We start from the raw sequence: 22,333 nt of genomic DNA, 5'->3' as shown, positions 1-22,333 counted from the left end.
TGGTTATAAGGATGCTCAGGGAAATTAGTGAGGACCCCAAGAGCATAAAAATGGTCCAGTCAGAAATTAAAAACAATTGAAATGAAGAGCAATTTACAGGGAAACAACAGCAGAGTGGATGAAGCCAATAATCAAATCAATGATTTGAAATATAAGGAAGCAAAAAACAACCAATCAAAACAAGAAAAAAGAATCCAAAATAACACGGAGAGTGTAAGGAGCCTCAGAGACAACATCAAGCACTCCAACACTAGCATAATGGGAGTGTCAGAGGAGAAGAGAAAGAGCAAGAAATTGTAAATATATATGAAAAAATAATGAAACTTACCTAATTTGGTGAAGGAAATAGACCCACAAGTCCAAGAAGTACAGAGAGCCCCAAACAAGATGGATGCAAAGAGGCCCACTCTAACAGAAATCATAATTAAAATGCCAAAGGTTAAATATAAAGAGAGAATCTTAAAAGCAGGAAGAGAAAAGTAGTTAGTTACCTACAGGTGAGTTCCCATAAGACTGTCAGCTGATTTCTCAAAAGAAACTTTGCAGGCTAGAAGGGGTTGGCAAAAATATTCAAAGTCATGGAAAGCAGGGACATAAAGCCAAGATTGCTTTACCCAGCAAAGCTATCATTTAGAATCGAAGGGCAGAAAAAGAGCTTCCCAGACAAGAAAAAACTAAAGGAGTTCATTATCACCAAACCATTATTATATGAAAAATGTTAAGGGACTTATTTAAGAAAAAGATCAAAATTATGAACAATAAAATGGCAATAAATACATATCTATCAACAACTGAATCTAAAATAGAAACTAAGCAAACAAGAAGAACAGACAGAATCATGGACATGGAGAGCATTTTCATGGTTGGCAGATGGGAGGGATTATGGGGGAATGGGTGAAGAGGTGAGGGGATTAAGAAGTACAAATTGTTAGTTACAGAGTAGCCATGGGGATGTAAAGTATAGTATAGGAAATGAAGTAGCCAAAGAATGTATACGCATGGCCCATGGATATGAACAATGCTGTGGGGATTGCCTGAATAATGGGGGTTGTTGGATGGACAGGCGCAAAGGGGGAAAAATTGGGACCACTGTAATAGCATAATCAATAAAATATAATTTATAAATACATATGTAAATGAATGAATAAAAGTTAAAGTTTTCTCTTCAATATCTATGGGGCAGAGAACTTTTCTCATATTCCCCTAATCCATCTAACACCAGTATGAATGACCTTGCCATGATAGGCAGTCAATATGTATTTGTTGATTGAAGAAAAAAAGAAAGAGATAAGGGAAGGAAAGGAAGTGTGAAAAGAAAGATGCAACCAGCATTGTACTATGAAAGACTGGGTTACACACGTGGAAGAATTTTAAATAGTGTGTTTATGATAGAAATTTGCTTCTAAGAGAGGTTGCAGAATGGCTGTTTCTGGGGATCTTTAAAATTTTGATAATAGTCATCATTCTTAGAGTTATAAACCATGATGGCCTGGGAGGGTGAAGACCCAATTTCCTATTTCTGGGTTTCTGTGACAGAGTACTCAGCCATAAAAGATGAGTTGCCTGTTTCAGAATATTCTTTGTAGAATTCCAAGCTGCAGGGCACTAAATGGAATTTGGTGCATTAAAAGTTTACTTCCCTTAGGGCTAAGTTGACTTTCAGAGAGTGCTTTATGACCCTCGGATAACATTTTACCAGTCTGTCTATGGTTGGACTCTCAGCAGTGAAGCTGTTGTTCTGATTACCTCTTTGGTCTATAAGCATTGCATTTAATAAATGGTGTTCCTGCAGAGTGTATCTTTTGAGTGCTGATTGTAAACACTTGGAACCATTGTTGGGGATCCTTTGTTTAATTTCTGAAAATCATTTAAGATGGTCCTTGTTATAAAAGTCTATATGTGTTACTAACAAACGGCCTCAAGCTTTTAACAATATTTTCACAGAATAAAGTAGGGAATTAGCAATACTAAAGCTATGGGATTTTGACAAGAGAAAAGTGTTGTAGTTTTCATTAAATTGTGTTTCAGAATTCTTTTCACATTTCTAATGACCAAAGGTTTTCTTTGTAGTAGCAGCAAATGACAAATTTTCTCAAAATACAAATATGAATTTCTTTTTACATGGTTAGTTTCTATAATGTTTCAAACTGTTAGGTTTTAAAATAAGCATTTTTATTCATATTAGTATGGCCCCACAAATGATGATGTTTTACTCTAATTTTTCAAAGTTTCTAAAACCATTCTCTTCATTATTTCATTCAGTTCTCTCTATAACCTTATGCATGGTAGGCAGGGCATAATGTAATATCATACTTGGCTAGAGGAATACATGAAATTGTATCAAATTAAATGGGAAACATGGTAACTACAATTTTTTCATTTTGAAATTCATAAGGAAGGTCCAATCATTGTATCTTTAGTGCCTCTTTTTGTTTAGTACCTCTTTTAAGGACTCTACTTTCTTGTTATATTTTTGTACTGCATTGTCAGACAGCCTGAGCTATTGATTAAATTAGCATTTGAGGACATTCAGACTGCTATCACATTATAATTACATTTATTACATGGACTGTGTAGTCATTGCATTTAGCTAAGAAGACCCAAATTTTCACATTGCACTTAGCTTGGACAGTATATATTTAGCTAACAAAACCCTGTTCCATATTATCCTTTCCACCTGATGCCTTTTCTAACAGTCCACTTTCCTCACTCAGTTACTGTAAACACTCTAATCATGTAATTATATATTTTCTTGCTATTGGTTTTGGATCTTAATATGATGTATCTTCCTCTGGACTATACTGTGAACTTCTTATGGTTTGAGACTGACATATAGCAGGTGCTCAGTAAATGTTGTAATAAATGAATAAAGTAATATTTCCAATAGCTCTGCTGTTCTTTTAAGCTACCACTTACCAAGCCCTCACTGTAGCTGGTATTTGGCCATCCTGATACATCAAAGATACTAAATAATTTTCAAATTTCAAATTAATTTTAATTTTATTCAATTTATTTTTTATTTAGATAGTATTATTGCATTAAGAGTAAGATATTCTAGACACTATTGAGAACAAAGTATGACAATTTTTTTTAATGAGAAAATTGGTTTGACTTTGTGCTGAGCAAGGTGGGGACCACAAAATATGTCATGTTTCCTGTCCCTAAAGATTTTATGGTAAAGATAGAGTCACAATTTAACAACAATAACAACAAACTAACTTAGATGAAATCAAATCTTTACTGCAAGAAAGGAAGAAAAAAGTGACCTAAGAAAAACTGCAAGCAAGAAAGGGATTCGTTGGAGATGAGTACTGAAGTTTTATGTAGGTGAGGATTTAATAGAGAACTGAAGGAAGAACATTTTAGGCTAGGAAAACAGAACACAAAGTCAGGCCTCAAGGTGTGTTTTTGGAGCTCAGTGCCTCTGAGGCCCTTATCTAAGCACGCTGGCCATTCGAATCAAGCCTTCGTCATCCCCTCGAGCTCTGAATAGTGAAAGACTGGCCCACCTTTACAGTGCTGATCTTACAAATACTGCAATCACACAAGTCAGTCTTACTTTGAACCCTTTTTCTGAAACCCGGCAGCCATCTTTGATGTCAGAAACACTTTAAGAATTGCATTCTATTCCCTCAGAAATTCACATTGTTTTCAAGAGAGTCTCCAGTAAAGTAGTAATATATTTACTATACTTCCAATGTGCATGACACATATAAATGCTTACAAGTCTATTGCCTTGTAGAAACAATTACCAAAGCATATGATATGTTATCAGGAAATACCCTACAGGTCTTTGTAATAGATTTGAATGGCTTCAAGATTCTGAAAACCCAAACTTTCTAAGCAGTCTGTCTTGAGTAAAGAAATGAGTAGGAGAGTAGTAAGGCTGTAGGTACTGCCTCAATACACCTAAAGCCCAGTTTAGGAAGGGCCAGGACCTTGGAGGTTAGGACAGTAATGATCCAACATTTAATAAAACTTGGGGAGGTGAAGGACTAAGTCTAAATGCACAAGGAGAGAACTCTTAGATGTGAACAGCAGCAAAACTGCACACTTGAAACTTCTATGATGACCCTTTAAACATAAGGTTATGAGATGCATATGTCTAATTTATTTATTTTTCTTAATATTTAAGGAGAACTTACCATGTACCAGGTAATGTTCTAGGTACAGGCAGATAGTGGTGAAACAAAACAAAAAATGTCCTTCCTCATGGAAGGACCATAATACTATATGTAATTTAATTCTTATAACAACATTCTATGGAACATGTTCATATTATTTATCTTTTACAGATGAGGAAACCAAGGCTCATGTGTGTTAAATATTTTACCATTCATCATATAATTTGAATGTATTATAGCTAGGTTTTCAATTCAGACAGCCTGGCTCTTAACCATTATTGTGTATCATGTCCTGTTTCTGTTACCTACCAAAGAACAAGTGAGCTAATATTTATTGGCCTTGTCCCAGTTGTGTTTTGTTTTTTTTTTTACTGTATAATCTTATTGCTTACAGTTCTGTGAGGAAGGACTATTATCCTTATTTTATAAATAAGAAAAATAAAGCCCAGAGAGATTAAATAATTTGCAAAAGATCACACAGCCTCTAAATGGCTGAGCCAGGATTCAGCTAGGTCTAACTTTCCCTTAAGGTGTATACTCTTTCTATTATATACTACAACAATTAATAGATGTCAAGCTAGTCAGAAATTCAGTATTTACTTCAGTGCAATCTTTATTTTTGACATAGGAAATATAGTCAATATTTTGGATATATACTGAAGTTTTTATTCCAATGTCTGAGAATCTATGTGTATCTACTCATTGTTGGGATATGTTCTACATGAAAAGTTTCTCTGTCATTTTGTATCAGACACAAAACATTGCTTTAAGCATAGATTTTCAAGCCAACTTACTCTAAAACTTATAAAACCCTATAATAATTAAAGTAAAGTATTATTGCGTCCTTTTCCAGAATTGATTAATGAACCTTTAACAATTTGAGAAATTCATCTTTAGTTAAATTTGAAATGAAAGATAGATACAAATATGATGTTTATGGAGTCCAACATTCTTTCCACTATACCACTTCTCAAACTATACTCATCTAGGTTTCCTCCTTATTTTTAATACTTCAATAAACATTTTCTTCTTTTTTTTCATACAAATGTAATCATCAAATCACCAGAAGAAAAAATGTACCAGGTAGAGAAAAGTGGATATACATTATGGATATTTTGTCAAAGAAGGAGGTTGTATTTGTGTATGTGTGTGTATGTGCATTTATAAACAAATAAATGGTATTTGGAAGGATAAAGTAAAACTTTAAAAGTTAACTACAGACAGAGAAGTATCTGGGGCAAGTATAGAAGCTAGATTTCTCTGAATAACTTATTTTTTGAGGATTTGACTTTAGAAACATGTGAATATGTAATTGTAATAAAATACCTGATTTACAAAATTACCAAAGATTGGAAGCATGATGAAACAAACATATTTACCTGCAAATTTAGTTGATGACAAAATTGCACAGAGAAAAATTATTTGACGTACTTTAAGGCATAGACATTTATACATTCATAGTAGAATATATTAAGGACAAAAAGAAATATGCTTTATGTTTTATACCTAAAACTAATACAACATCATATATCAAATAAATAAATTCAATTATCTGAAAAAAAGAAACACAGAATAAAGTCATTGTTTTCAGTAATCATATTTTTGGAGCTACTGTTAGTATTGTTATTCTGAGACTTGTTAAAAGGACTCACGATCCAATTCAAAAAGGCTTCTTCCAGTCAAAAATATCTCAATTTGTGCATTAGTAAAAATAATAACAGCATTGTATTGAAATACATCAGCTATATTTAAATCCTTTTGTTCATGACACAAAACAACCCCAACACAACCTTTAGAGGATGCTATGGAACCAACTCATTTTCAGAACTGATAAAGGAAAAGTATGAAGTATTTCTCCTGTCTTTTCTTTAAGAACTGTAACTAAATTACTGTAGGGGTTGTGGGGAGGAGGGTTTCTATTTATAGAATATTTTAGTTAATTAGTGAAGAAAGAATAATATAATCACAATATATTTTGCAACTCCTCATGAAATAATGGATCTAGGCAGTGATCATCATTGGCTGCTAACATCACAACAACAGTTATCTGTTCTGTGTCTACCAATGGAAATACACACTACTGCCTGTGAAACCATATTGCCAAAATGAACCTATAGGCCTAATGTCCAATTTACAGGAGAAATTATGAGAATAAGTTGGGTAAAATCTGAATTATGGGTAGTTCTATAGAACAAACAACCTGGTTTCTTCAACAGATCAACTGCAAGGAAGGAAAAAGGGGTGGGGAGAACATCTATAGATTAAGAATATCAAGAAACATACTATGGGCCTTATTTAGATCCTGATTGGAACAAATAGTGAAAAGAAAACAAATGATGTGTGGGAAGATATGAGCTGGTTGGAAGATTTGGATACTTTCTAGACATGTAATAATAGTTCACTTTTTAAGTGTGGTTGTATATGACTACATTTTTAAAGGATCCTTATATTCTAAATACAAACACTGACATAAATTTGTGATTTGCTTTAGATAATCTGGAGAAAGATTTAGGAGTCACTATGACACCTTATTGGCTGTGAATTGGTTATAATTAAGCTGTGTGATGGGCATGGGAGAGTTTCTTATACTGTATTCTCTAATTTTGTAGATGTTTGTAAAATTTTACATATAAAATTAGAAGAGTACTTCAGAAACATGCTATTTCTTATTGTGGTTTATTAGCTGTAATGTTAGTATTGCTAAAGAAATGGATAGAACTAAATATAATTACCTTCCCATTGTAAACCTGTAATTTTCTAAAATTAATTCTGGTGTAGCCCCACCCCAAACATTCACAGGGCCTTGAGCAAGAGTACAAGTGATGTAGCACATTCCACATGTCTAAATATATAAAAGCCATAAATTGAGCTAGCAAAATGCCAAATAAAATATGTTCTACTTCCTTACTTTGATGACTATTCCTTCATCACATCCTGGAAGACCAAATTAGAGTTTAAAGTCCTCAGATTCCTTGGTGTTTTGTGCTGGCTCCTGAGGGTACCAAGACAACCAGTTCCTAACTCTTGGCCTCCCGCCCAATTCTCTAGTCAGCTTCCTTTCTCCTCCTGCCCTGAACCCTGTCCTCCTGTCCCACAAGAGGTCTCAGGGTCCTGTACAGACACTCCAGGTTTCATGTCTACATTCCGTTCACATCTTCTGTCTGCTGACACTCTTTGGGCCTCAGGTGCACACAGAAGCCTTTGTAGGTCTAGGAAGCAGGCTCAGGGCCATTGGGAAGGAAGTTCCTCATCCACAAGTACCTAGGGCATCATGAAGCAGAGAGCAGGCACAGATTCTTCATGGACACATCTTCTTGGCCCTGAGGAGTCCTCACTTCTATTTGGTGGATAAGGATGGTTATAGGAAGGTCAGAGGAGAGAAACAGTTTTATTTGCATGGAAATGGCAGAGAGGTATGAGGAAGCGGTGGTCACAGTGGTGTTTATAGAATGGTGCTTCTACCTGTGCAAACTCCACATGGCTGTGATGGAGACTCTGGTCCTCACTGATTAAAGGGAAATGAACTGATCTTTCTCACTGGTTGATTCATACATACACTCTCCCCTAAACTATGTGGATCTTATACTCCTTGTATATGTCCTTAGTCTGGGAATATAGTTGGTATCCAATAACTATTTGCTAATTGGTAAGTTGTATGCACAGTGGCAGTGATTAGGTATGATTATAGCCAAGGTGGCCCAGGCCTCAGTGAGGTCTGGCTCTGTGTGACTACATGGACAGGTGACTCTACAGCAGCAAACTGCTTTTGAAGTGCTGTTTGACTGCAGCAATACTTACAAGTTCACTTATACTTCACTTGGTCTCTCTCTCTCTCTCTCTCTCTCTCTCTCTCTCTCTCTCTCTCTCTCTCTCTCGTGTGTTGTGTACTGAATTATGTCTCCTCCCTCCCCACCAAATTTATTTGTGGAAACCCTAACTACAGTGTGACTGTATTTAGCCACAGGGTCTTTGGGAGAAAATTAAGGTTAAATCAGGTTGTAAGTGCAGGGATCTAATCCAATAGGACTTGTGTCCTTATAAGAAGAGGAAAAGATACCAGAGCATACAGAGGAAAGGCTGGGTGACCACACTAGGAGAAGGTGGCCACCATGGCTGGTAGGAGGGGCAGAGATGCCGAACTGTCTGGTCCCATGTAGCAGATAAAAACTGGGAGGGATATTTATGGAGTGAAGTGTCCCAGCCCCACACCAGGCCCTGCAGCCCAGGGTTTGGGTTTTAGGAAGAGAAGTCACCATAACTCCTGGATGCAAAAACCAGCAAGGATTGAGGTGGTGGAACACAGAAACTGCTGGGCCCCCTGGTAGTTTCTCTTAAAGGGCCTGTGCACAGACTTACTTGGACTCACTCCCTCTGAACTCCAGCATGGGGGAAGCAGATTAAAGGGCATCAGAGACATACAGAGAGATATGAATTGTCCAGCATCAGGGCAAGAGCTGGGGGGGGGGGCAGCTTTCTCCCAGATAGAAGTGCTGGCAGAGGTCACTCTTCCTTTTCTGAGCCTGCCTCCCACAGAGCCACAGAGCTGGCAGGTGGGCCCCTACCTGAAACTCCATCAACACTGTTTGCCCAACCCTGTGATTCCCTGAGGCCCTGCCCTACCCAGATTTCTGGCCCACACAAGTTGTTAACAGTAGCTTTTCCATACAAATGGCTTGTCTTGGCCCATGCTTCAGATTTTCCTAAACTGTCTCAAACAAGCAGCATCTGGCTTCAGCAAGTCTGGCCAGCAACTTGCCTCAGGCATGGCACTAGTAGAAGCTGGCCTTGGTTCACCGCTTGTCCTTGCCTGGGCACCTTCAAGCTAAGCACAAGGAGCAGCCATCTGTGATTGCTTTGTAGCTTACATTGTGTGAACCCAGACAGAACACAGGCAGTGGCTGACGTTGGATGTGCCAATAGCAATCAAGGCTCAACTACAACAGGAGGATATACACAGCCTACATAGTGGGCACACCTCAAAAACTCAAGTTGGGTAATAGGGGAAGCTGTGACACTGGACCCTACAGGACACCTACTACATTTGGCCACTCTACCAAGCTTTGGAGATGTAGCAGCTATATCTATCACATAGAAACAAACACAGGGAGGTTGTCAAAATGGAAGACAAAGAAACATGGTCCAAATGAAAAAAACAGAACAAAACTCCAGAAAAAGAACTAAACAAAATAGGGATAAGCAATCTATCCAATGCAGAGTTCAAAACACTGGTTATAAGGATGCTCAGTGAACTTAATGAGAACTTCAACAGCATGAAAAAGGTATGGAAACCATACAAAAGAACCAGTCAGAAATGAAGGATACACTAATTAAAATAAAGAACAATTTAGAGGGAATCAATAGTAGAGTGGATGAAACCACAAATCAAATTAGCGATTTAGAGTATAAGAAAGAAAAAAAGACACCCAATCAGGATAGCAAGAAGAAAAAATGATTTTAAAAGAATGAGGATAATGTAAGAAGCCTCTGGGTCAATTTCAAGAGTACCATCATTTGCATCATGGGGGGTACCAGAAGGAGAAGAGACAAAGCAAGTATTTGGAAACCTATTTGAAAAAATAATGACAGAAAACTTCCCTAAATTGGTAAAGGAAGTAGTCATACAAGTTCAGGAAGCACAGAGAATCCCAAACAAGATGAACCCAAAGAGGACCACCCTCAAACATATAATTAAAATGCCAACAGTTGAAGACAAAGAGAATTTTAAAAGCAACAAGAGAAAAGCAGTTAGTTACCTATAAGAGGGTCCCTATAAGACTGTCAGCTGATTTCTCAAAAGAAACTCACAAGCTAGAAGATATTGGCAAGAAATATTCAAAGCAATGAAAAACCAAGGATCTACAAGCAATAATTCTCTACCCAGCAAAGCTATCATTTAGAATCAAAGGACAGATAAAGAGCTTCTCAAACAAGGAAAAACAAATGGATTATGTCACTACCAAACCAGAATTATATGAAATGTTAAAGGATCTTCTTTAAGAATAAGGTGAAAAGTATGAACAATAAAATGGCAATAAATACATATCTATCAACAATTGAATCTATAAAACAAAAAACAAGCAGAACAGAAACAGAATTATAGATACAGAGAATGTTTTGGTGATTACCAGATGGGAGGGGGGTTGGGAGGATTGGTGAAAAAGATGAAGAGATTAAGAAGTACAAATTGGTAGTTACAGAATAGTCATGGGGATATAAAGCATAGCATAGGAAATAGAGTAGCCAAAGAACACATATGCATGACCCATGGACATGGACAATGGTATGGGGATTGTCTGAGGGAGTTGGGGGGCTGGGTCAAGGGGGACAAGGGGGGAAAATGGAGACAAATATAATAACATGATCAATAAAAATACAATTTAAGAAAAAAGAAGGTGGTCATCTATAAACCAGCAAGAGGGTCATCTATAAACCAGCAAGAGAGTCCTCACCAGAAACTGACCCTGATTACCCTTTGGCCTTGGGCTTCTAACCTCCAGAACTATGATGAAATAACAATCTGTTGTTTAAGCCCCAGTCTGTGTTATGTTGTGGTGGCCCTGGCAGACTGATAGTGTGTGAGTGCAGGAGAGCGGAGTTGTCACCTGCCTTCATATTTTATATGTGGCATAATTTCTTGAGTTCACAGATGACAGAAGCCATGGGTTGTGGTAATTTTCAGCATGTCACTTCACCTCCTTTACTGTTTAAGAAAACACAACAGGAAACATATGAATTAGGCTAATAGGATTACCAAAAAAGATACTTTTTTCTCACTCTAACAGATAGACATTCTAGATTGTTAAAATACCAAACTACTTCCCTCCTAGTTGATATAAACTTATGTTTCCTAAGCCTTCCTCCTCTCAGTGCCCTCTGAGCTGACACTTCTCTAGTTCTCCAGCCCACACCACCATCCAGCACCAGGGACAGCGGAAACCCCTCCAGCCAGTGTCCTTTCTGGTTGGTTAGTGCCCAGACTCTGCTAATTACTCCCACTTACTTTAAAAATAAACATTTGTGGGTTATTTCACTTGCAATGATATTCTCAGCATCAATCCATGTTATTACAAATGACAGTATTTCACCTATTCTTGCCAGATGGGAGCGGGGTTGGGAGGATTGGTGAAAAAGATGAAGAGATTAAGAAGTACAAATTGGTAGTTACAGAATAGTCATGGGGATATAAAGCATAGCATAGGAAATAGAGTAGCCAAAGAACACATATGCATGACCCATGGACATGGACAATGGTATGGGGATTGTCTGAGGGAGTTGGGGGGCTGGGTCAAGGGGGACAAGGGGGGAAAATGGAGACAAATATAATAACATGATCAATAAAAATACAATTTAAGAAAAAAGAAGGTGGTCATCTATAAACCAGCAAGAGGGTCATCTATAAACCAGCAAGAGAGTCCTCACCAGAAACTGACCCTGATTACCCTTTGGCCTTGGGCTTCTAACCTCCAGAACTATGATGAAATAACAATCTGTTGTTTAAGCCCCAGTCTGTGTTATGTTGTGGTGGCCCTGGCAGACTGATAGTGTGTGAGTGCAGGAGAGCGGAGTTGTCACCTGCCTTCATATTTTATATGTGGCATAATTTCTTGAGTTCACAGATGACAGAAGCCATGGGTTGTGGTAATTTTCAGCATGTCACTTCACCTCCTTTACTGTTTAAGAAAACACAACAGGAAACATATGAATTAGGCTAATAGGATTACCAAAAAAGATACTTTTTTCTCACTCTAACAGATAGACATTCTAGATTGTTAAAATACCAAACTACTTCCCTCCTAGTTGATATAAACTTATGTTTCCTAAGCCTTCCTCCTCTCAGTGCCCTCTGAGCTGACACTTCTCTAGTTCTCCGGCCCACACCACCATCCAGCACCAGGGACAGCGGAAACCCCTCCAGCCAGTGTCCTTTCTGGTTGGTTAGTGCCCAGACTCTGCTAATTACTCCCACTTACTTTAAAAATAAACATTTGTGGGTTATTTCACTTGCAATGATATTCTCAGCATCAATCCATGTTATTACAAATGACAGTATTTCACCTATTCTTGCCAGATGGGAGCGGGGTTGGGAGGATTGGTGAAAAAGATGAAGAGATTAAGAAGTACAAATTGGTAGTTACAGAATAGTCATGGGGATATAAAGCATAGCATAGGAAATAGAGTAGCCAAAGAACACGTATGCATGACCCATGGACATGGACAATGGTATGGGGATTGTCTGAGGGAGTTGGGGGTCTGGGTCAAGGGAGGCAAAGGGGGAAGAATGGAGCAAATGCAATAACATAATCAATAAAAATACTTATGCCTTTTCTTATTCCTGGGTAGTATTCCATTGTATACATGTACCAAACAAAGTAAAATAAAATAAATTAAACTTAATTCGTTTTTTAAAGTAAGCCATTTGCAAACTTCAGTACTCTTATTAGTAACAAATAACTAGAGGCAGTTTACTATTGGCTGTGAGTCACAATGCCACAGTTGAGAACTGTTATAGGAGCCTGCAAAAGAAGTTAAATCAATGAATGAAATCATTTAAGCCTGTAACAGTCTGGCTCAAGAACTTCTTCTGCAACGCTGTGGAAGATTGAAGGATGATAGTAAATGCCAGTCACTGCAAGGCTGCCAGACAATGAAGAATGTGGGTTTTTTTGGCTCTTTGATTGCATTACTTCTTCTGCTCCAAAGCCTTCTTATATTGCATCCAAGGAAATGAGTCATTTTTGTCAGCTAGGAGCAAAATCAGAATATTGTATTTACTTGAATGACCATGTCTCTACATATTGTTGTGGCTATGCAATACAATAATTGAATTTATGTTGCTGTTATTTTTTTTTCTGAGCTTCATTGTTAGGACTTTCCCTAACATATTTGCATGAAAATGTTTGAATCCTTGATTTTATTGTGTTCCCCCGCTCAGGGAAACTTAATTCCATTGAGAATGCCTTTTAGACCCAAATCCTGTTAAATACTTTTAATCCTCTTAAGTACTTGAATTCAAAAGAATGCTTCACTTGAAAAAGGCCTGCAAGTGTATCTAACTCAAAATTATAGTAGATATTTTTTGTAGCATGGGTATGGTTAAATGAAACCTAGATTTTTTAAAGCCCCTACAAAAATTATAAATAAATTTTTAAAAATAAAGCCACCTTTAAATTCAATACCTTCTAGTGCTCTGCTTTCTATATCCTTGGGCAGTATTATTTAATAGTTATGTTTACATTTGCAATCATACAGGTGATATGATTCTCATAATTCTCTACAGAAAGCATAACTGATTTAGTGGTCAAGGGTTGCTGATTCCTGGATTTATTATTGAAGATAATTTACAATATTTTGAGGGCTTTTGTAGCACTTGTTAATATTTCCAAATTGCTTTGTAGAATTTTATTTTTATAAATTTTGCAACACACATCACATCATCTGAGTTTAAAGGTCTGACTGTATAGCTCTTAGAAATATTACAGCCAGGAAAATAGTCCCTGAATTCTATAAAGCACTTTATCCTGAGATGCTCAGGGAGCTTACATTGTTTACATTAATGTTTGTGTTATTTGAGGCCTTATGATACATGATCAGGTACTTTTTATCCAATTTCAAGAATGGTTTGATGAAATTGCTTCTTTTAAAAATCAGTTCAAAAGTGAATGGTTGGACTTAAACAAAATGTGGAAGGAGAGAAGAGATTAAAGAGAGACTTGTAAAAATTATAGGCCATGACATTAATTTTCCTCAAATATTAAATATATTTTTATGAGGAAGTGTCCATGGAGGTGACTATAATGAGAGTGGAAGCCTCCAGTTTTCATTCATTCATTCATTCAAGATGATTGAAGACTTCCAGTGTGCTAGTGACATTGTTTGATCTGAGGTCAGGAAAAAGAGCTAACAAGATGTAAGAGCATGCTTTTCAGTTTCTCAAGGGGTTCCCTGGAAGACTGTTGTTGAAAAGAGAGGTGCTAAACTGGAGTGCTGGCACATAAATACAGATACTATCTCCTAGCATTCCTGTCTCTTACTCAGAATGCTCATTGTCTTAAAAGATATCCCCGAGTGTCTGCTGAGCACAATATTCAGGCTTCTCTAGTTAGGACAGACACGGAGGGGAATTATGTATACCACCTAGTTAATTGTAAATCAAATTTATAGGTCCCAGAAAACAGGAAACTAAGGTGGTCTTCACGTTAAATTAGTGGAATTATTAAATACTTATCATCTTCTTTAAAGAATCAATAAAAGAAGGGAAGGGAACTTGAATTACAGCATGAGGGATTTAGGCTAGAAGTAATATAATTATATCCTAATAACAAAGATGGTTGAATAGTAGAGAGACGATTGGAAAGAGGCTCATTTTTTCTTTAAATGGTGGAGTGGTTAAATCTTATTTTGCCTATGGCCAGGGAGATGGACTAGATAATGTTTAAAGGTTATTTCCTACCTTAGAAGAACATGCCTTCTAGATGGGCAGAAATAAGATGGTGAAATGATTTCTAACAAAATCATTTACATGAGGCCCTAATTTCTTTTTTAAAGGTCTATTTCCCTTACTAGAGCTTACCAAGGGCAACGGCTCTGTTGGCTCTATTTGTTTATACCTATATGCAGGGAACATAGTGGATGCTTGGTCAATGTCTGTCTGGAGGTGCTCATCAAGGATGCACTTCCATGACTGATGTGGGCTTGAGGTTGTCAAGGGAATTTTCTCTACTCCATGCAGACAGGCCACTATTTTACGAAGCTCTAAATATGAAAATCCAGTAAATGCACATGCAGATTGACTAACATTAGATTCACGCATGTTACTTACATTTTATGCAGTTTTATCACAAATATCCTTTAAATTGTGAACTCTTCTGCTGCTTTTGACCTAGAATTCAAACACTCAAAATGTAATTTATACTATATCCTACAACTTTGCTGTAATTCAGCTGTAATGCCAAGCAAATACACGGGTGCAGAATCCCTGGTTTGACTTGCTGCCGCAGTCATGACCCCTAAGACTGGTTGGAGCCCTCTTAGGCTGTCAAGTTAAGTGATGACAAGGAAGTTGTGGGAACTGGCTGTGGTCCCTTCTGACCTGTGGGACTTTGCAGTGTGGGGTGTAGAGGGTTTGCTGTATGTTTACCTGGAGGTAGCATGAGCCTTTAGATGATCCCTATGACCCCATGTTCAAAGCTCTGGTAATTTAAAAGTGACCTTTTGACATTACACTATTTTGGATTCAGGCAGAAGTAGAGTAGGCTAAAAATTGCTCCCCTATGAAGCCACATTAATAAAAAGATTGACATTTTAAAAGAAAGACATGGGACAATGTAATAGACTGGAAAACACACAAGTCTGGTTTCTACTTTGCTTTCAGCCTCATGAATAAGATGCTGAATGACCTTGGGCAATTTCCTTAATTTCCTGGAGCCTCAGCTTCCTCATTTCTAACATAAATTTTTGGATTCCTTCTTACTGTAACATTTTATGAGTCAGTAAAATTTTTCAAACTTCCAAAGCAGCTGTTTTCATGATCCTGTTCCCTCTTTCAATTGTCTGGTCTGACCATATTTTTAAAAATGGCTATTTTTACAGTCACGAAAGTCTTGTCTCACCACTTCCCTACGGCATTCAAGAAAAAGAAGAAAGTCAATATTTAGAAATGACTGAACTCAAACATCACTCTTCACATGTTTTCTGAAACAGGGTGACCTTTATTTGGCATCTGCATGAATGGGAAGAAAGCACTTATGTCCTCTCTGGAGAGTAGGTAGTAGCACTAGCATCTGAGCAGATGCTTAATAGGTACACCTCAAATAACTGCCCATTGAGCAGGCATTGCTAGTCTCAGTGTCTCCAGAAGATGTGTTTCGGTGGCTCCTTTTCCTTGACAATTTCTAAAAGAAGTTATCCCCAGATATAGCTCTCACTGTGCTTTCCTTCTCCAATACAGTCAGCTTCCTGTGCTTTTTTCCCCCTCTCTTAATAGGGAAGACAGCTGCCAAGGGAGAAAGGAATAAAGTTTCAGGAAGGTGGGGAGGTGAGAAGAGCACATATGGTCATATTTTGCATTGAGTGAACAGGATTTATTTTATTTCCATATCTGTGAAAGCTTAATATAATAAACATCTTGGGAGAAAAAAAAGCAAGCACACACACTTTTAAGCCAAGAACATAAGCAGGAAATTTAAATATAGCAAGAACAGAAACATTTTTAAAAAGAAGATGTTTATATAGATCTTCCCTTCAGACGCTGCACATTTGCTGCTGTGCTTGTTGGGGCATGTGGTGCATCCCATTTGGGATTTACTGGATTTAACCACAGAAACCAGCTTGTCCTCTTAGAGTCTGGGATACCACGGCTCAGTGTGGTGGAATTCTGACTGGACTGACTCTGTGCCTGGGTTGTTTGAATGAAGAGCCTGCTAATTCAAGTACAATGGGTAAAGCAGAGCAGTTTTGAGAGGCAGGGGAATGGTGAGACAGAGAGTCAAAGTAGTAGATTGAGGAAATGCTCCCAGAGTGATGAGGTCAGGTGGATAGATTTAAATGACATTTTTGTTTTATCCTTTTTCAGATGGGAACAATTAGAATTTCACAGATTAAAACCAGGGGGAAGACAGTAATCATGTCCATGTGTGTATTGTGCCTATAACCAGCAAGTAAATAAAAAAGTTATGTCCCTTAGCAAACCTAGTGGGAAATGATTCTAAGCATCTCTGTGTAGTAGTTGAAGGTTAAATGTAAAGAATAAGTTCTATAAGGATACATATGTTTATGTACAATTTTAACAAGGAAATAAATATTTTCAGTGTGATTGGTAGGAAGAGTCTAAAGATATCTATAAAAAGATGGAGGACTAAAGATTTAGAGCAGAAAACACAAGGTGACACAGTGTGATTTTCCTTGAAAACAAGGTGAGACAGAGGAGCTTCACGTGTCCACAAGACAAAAGAGAATTCTCCCAGAGGAGGAGGCTGCTATCCATTAGAGCACAGGTGGCAAACACAAGGCCCGTGGGCCGAATCCGGCCCTCCACCTTGTTGTATCCAGCCCAGCACCTTGTTTCTACCTGGTGACAGCACCAAGCTCTCACTTAACTATTAACGAGTAGTTATATTTAACAGTCCTAAAATTACATTCGTCCCATTGAAGGCAACTACAAGGCTGATGTGGCCCCCGGTGAAAATGAGTTTGACACCCCTGCATTAGAGGGAGGGAGAGATGGAGAAAGGAGGGTGGAGAAAGAGAGAGAGAGACAGAGAAGCATATGGCAGGAAGGCTGTGAAATCATTAACAGCTTTGTCTTTAGCCTTCATGACAGAGGTTAATAGTCAGAGGATGCTAATACGGTAACAGTTAATGAGCATGTTGGTGAGTTCCCATCTGGAGCAAGCAGGTTAAGGCACCCTTCAATAATGGAATGTGTTGAAATCACTGAGGTTTGATGAAATTCACTTAAGAGTCCTAAAGGAAACAGCTGAAGGAGCACCAGAGTGAGTGAAATGACCTTTGAGTATGTAGGAAGGATGTGTGTAGATGACAAAGGGTAAGTTGGTTATTGCATAAGAAGATAAATGTATAAAAGGACACAGGAAGGGGTAGATTACAACAGTGATATAAAGAATCATGGGCCCTGGCTGGTGTAGCTCAGTGGATTGAACATCAGCTTGAAATCTGAAAGGTTGTTGGGTCCATTCCTGGGTGGGGCACATGCATGAGTTGTGGGTCAGGTCCAAAGTTGGGGGCATGTGAGAGGCAGCCATTTAATATGTCTCTCCCTCTCCTTCTCCTTCCCTTCCCCTCTCTTTAAAAATAAAATAAAATCTAAAAAAAAAAAAAAAAGAATCATAGGCTCATGTCCTGAAGGGAATCAGTAACACAAAAAACAGAAATGAGATCTAAATGCAAAGCAATGGTCAGTCTTACTCCACCTTCTGCAAAACCAACATTGATGTCAGTCAGTTTCATGTACAGTTTTGCACACTTGAGATTCTAAAACCTATACCTCATGCTGGCTTAATAAATTGGGTTGCTTAGAAGGAAAGGATTGACTTCGAATTTAGAAGCTAGGAGCTCTTTTATCAAGCAATAGACTGCTGGCATCACCATTAACATATCCAGTTTCCTGCTCAGTGATGGGAGACATAGTCAAGGATGTGCAATTAAGCATTTGGCAGGACTTAAATTCAGCGAGAGGTGTTGGTGGGTTTGCAGCCATATCTCTTTGGTGTTGTGTTCAGCATCATCCACTGGAGGTGGCACAGGAGTTGGATGATTTCTCTGTGTTAGTAAGATGGTATCACACTTTTGACTTTTTTCTTAGATTGGTAGCTTTCTTTGTTAATTTGTTTCAGGTCAAGAGGCAGAAGTCCTTTATCCACTTAGGAGGATCAATGCTTAACCGGAAATACTGAAAGACTTCTTATTTAGGTTACAGTCACAGGCAGTTGAAACAAGGGCAAAGGGTATGATCAAAAATAGAAGTCACATCAGTCATTTGTTTACTATCAAAAGGGAAGTGCCAGGACTCCCTAAGTGGATGGGAATGCTTCTCTTTAGCCTTGTTTAGTGTACATTTGGATAATGCTATTGGAAACACTAGTTTGTGAGACGTCGTAGAGATGAGGAGGTATCAGAAACAACATTTACGACACCCCAAATAATAATGTAAATAGTGTCCATTATGGGCCTGGCATCTGGTGTGTGCTGAAGGTGCTTACTCTCTTTTAAGTCTCACATTAACTGAAGAGCTTGGCACTATTGTAGCTCTCATTTTAAAATAAGAATACTTCAGCTTTACCATGTTAAGTGACCTGTCCAATATTTCACCTTGAGCAAGTGGCTTGAAATCCAGGAAGTCTAAAATAAATTCAGAGCCTTCACTCTTCACCACTACCCTACACATGTTTTAGTAAACTTAGTATTCAAAGAGTAGACATTAAAAAATAGTGACAAATGAACTTAGAACTTTTGAAGATTATAATAATTTATATTGTTCATTCATGTGGAAATGTGATGGCAAGAAAACATAATGACTAACAAATATGTAAAAATATGTAATGAAATTGCTAAGGGGAAAAACCTATCAGTCATTCCCACTGGGAAAATGAAAGGAAATGAGCTTTTAGCACTATAGAAATAGGGTGAAGTAGCAGACATGACTCATAGGTGATAAAATATTACAACTGAAAGGAATCCTCAGATCCAAACCCATCATCATTTCTCCAATGGGGAAATTGAGGTCCAAAGAGGAAAGGTGACTTTTCCAAAGTCACTGATTGAACTCTCAATGCTGGGACCTGAATCCAGTGTTCCAGTAGCTCAGTCCCAAATTTGTACCATTTCAGTATTATCAACATTAGTATAAAAGACGTGAGAGACCAGTGTATTTGTGGACCCGTGTGTGTGTGTGTGTGTGTGTGTGTGTGTAGGGGGTGGTGTTTACAGGCTTGTCTGACCTATCGATTCTAAATGACCCAGCTGGCAACCACAGAGCCAAAGGCATGTTCATGGAAGCAGTACAAGATATGAATAAAGTGGTAGTGGGAGATGTATTAAAGCAAAGTACAGTTTGAACTTGGACTTTGAAATCAAGATCCTAAGAAGAGAACTGAATGAAGTTTCATAAACAAATATTTGTAAAAAATGAATTAATAAAACAAAACAGCTTCATCATTTTTTACTTCCCTTATCCTTTGTTTTATGTCATTTCCCAGAGCTAAGAAGTCTACTGAAGAAACAAAAACCAGAGAAAAAGTCAATTTAGCATGATTTACCTCTAATAACTTTGTGCTTTCTCCTGTAATTGTTGCATCCTTTGCTAAGACTTTACAAAATCCTTAAAATCACTTTTTAAAAAAAAATATTTTCCCCAGAAACTCCTTTTTCTCCGCAATTTTCAGAATCAAGGTATGCTCTGAGATGTCTGGATTATATGTCATTGAGGGTGTTAGTGACTGATTCGAATGCCACATGATGGATTCAGCTCCAGGACATCGTATTTTTCATCACATTCTGCAATCCAGTGTCCCCGGGACATCTTGACTTCTTTTACAGTCTTTGACTTAGCCAACATATGCCCCCTGTGAGACTTGCAGCCTCAATGCAACAGTCTTCCAAGTACAGCCAGAAATATCCATAGGCCTCGCACTTTGCTTTTAGCATTTCTTTTTCTTAAATTTAAAACAAAAATGTTATTTTTGTAAATCACCATTTATTTGCAATATCCATATGTCCAGAAGCATTGTTAAGAATACATATTTACATCAACAAAATATAAACAAAATGGTCACTTTAATTTCATATATCTATACTGGGAAATTGTTGTAAAGTAGTATTTGAGATAAAACTTTTATTTTCTAAGCCACAGAAAAGAGTCCATTTGAACTGCTTAAACAGAAAGTGATACACCTAATTTAATCAAAAGAGAAATAACATTTCAGAATATAATTTACATGAAGTTTAAAATAAACAAGAGGGCTTTTTGCAAGTTTTCACAAATTGGCTATAAGCATTAGAATTCCCTGTCCTATTGCTACAATTGTTGCTTTTTAATCAGAGTGCCCCCAGTTCAGGAATGTTTAGGGATCTGAAATGGAAGTGACCTCAGTCAGCCTGGATTCTGGACACACTGGGAAGTCCCACTTCTGTCTGGTACTAATTACACATCCTTAGACAAGTCTCTTTAACTATGTGAACTTCAGTTTTGCTCTTTGTAAAATAGACCAACTACATATGGTTGTTGAAGGGACTAAATACCATAATGTATATAATGTCTGGTGCAGAGTAACAAAAGCTTAGTAACATTAAATAGTTAATATATAATTACCAGATGATTAATAATCAGTAGTTAACATTATAATGGGGATTTGTACCACCTAGCAGATCAAGCGGTGGACTATGGGTCACTTTTTCTATGACTCCCCTTTGGGAGTTTATGACTAGGAGAAGGTGTGGTTACTTACCTGAAATGCTCATTTCAAGTAGGTTATTAGAGGGAGATTATTGACATATGCTGTGTTTCATCAGGAGTAATTCCCCATGCACCCATTCACTCCGTCTTAGACGTTTCCAGCTGCCCTTCAATGAGGAGCAGAGAGGGTCCTCAAGACAGATCCCTGAGGATCCCTGTTCTCAAACAGGTGTGGAGGCCCCTGTGGGCATTGTCACAGCTTCTCCGCCTTGATAGCACAAAAGTCCCCACAGACAACACATAAAAGAAGAGCTGTATTCTTGAACAACCTTCCTTACAAATGCAGGCAGCAGTACAGATTTTGCTTGCAAACCTTAGTGGGCCAACCGCTACTCCAGGGAACTATGTAAGAAAAGAGAGGTGGGCTGACAGAGAAGGTGAAATCATTCACAAGAGGTCTGAAGACAGCAGACTTCTGTAAGCCTGATCAATTGAAAAGGGTCTTGTGAGAGTATACTGTCTACCTAATGTTTTGCTAGGCATTGTTGGAAATATAAAAATAAAGCTATTTGAGCCATAGAGTGTGTTCATAGAGATTGCAATTGAGTTGTGGCAAACTTAGCAGAAACCAGTAGCTGGTTAGTGGCTGTGACCCCAATAATATGTGCTCAAATTTCTGTCTATTATACATGCCAGTTGTTGAGAACATTAAGGCAGGGTTTCTAACCACAGTGATAAACACTAGAGGAAATAAACTGGCTTTATTCTGAAGAGTGCAAAATGATTTCTCAGTATATTATTATGAACTGGGAAATGAAGTCAGAAAAAATACTGAGTTCATGTGCAGAAAACAAATTCCAGAGAGATCACTGGGTAAATTAGAGACAAATTCAAAATTCAAACCCATGGCTACTTTCATACCAGTTCAAAGCTATTCTTTCCTTATATGCATATTCTTTTTAATAAAATTTTTAATTTTCAGTTACTTACAAAATTATTCTTAGGATCAAGAATAGCTAGTTTTAAGAACCACAATATCTTATATAATACTGTACTTGTCTTAGGAACTAATATTCAATAATACTAAGGCAGTAGAAAAATCACTTTCCGTAAATGTTTGGTTAATGCCCATCTTCAGGGAATGAGTACTGAGATGCCGCCGAGTCTTGGTGTGATGAATTGCTATGAAGTTTTTTTCTGAGAAATGTATGCAAGAACTTTGTCACCTAAGCATCTTCCACAAACAATTAGATATCAATTTATGCTTCTATTCACCATAATTTCTTAAAAAGTTACCCAA

General features: G+C 37.6%; 1 protein-coding gene across 4 annotated transcripts in view; it reads left to right on the top strand.

Moving 5' to 3' along the window:
* NCKAP5 (NCK associated protein 5) overlaps window positions 1-22,333 on the top strand; it is a 902,113-nt gene that overhangs the window by 448,785 nt on the left and 430,995 nt on the right. The window lies entirely within an intron of this gene.

Source organism: Desmodus rotundus, chromosome 2, assembly GCF_022682495.2.
Source record: "Desmodus rotundus isolate HL8 chromosome 2, HLdesRot8A.1, whole genome shotgun sequence".
Taxonomy (NCBI): Eukaryota; Metazoa; Chordata; class Mammalia; order Chiroptera; family Phyllostomidae; genus Desmodus; species Desmodus rotundus.
This window is presented reverse-complemented; position numbering and strand designations above follow the sequence as displayed.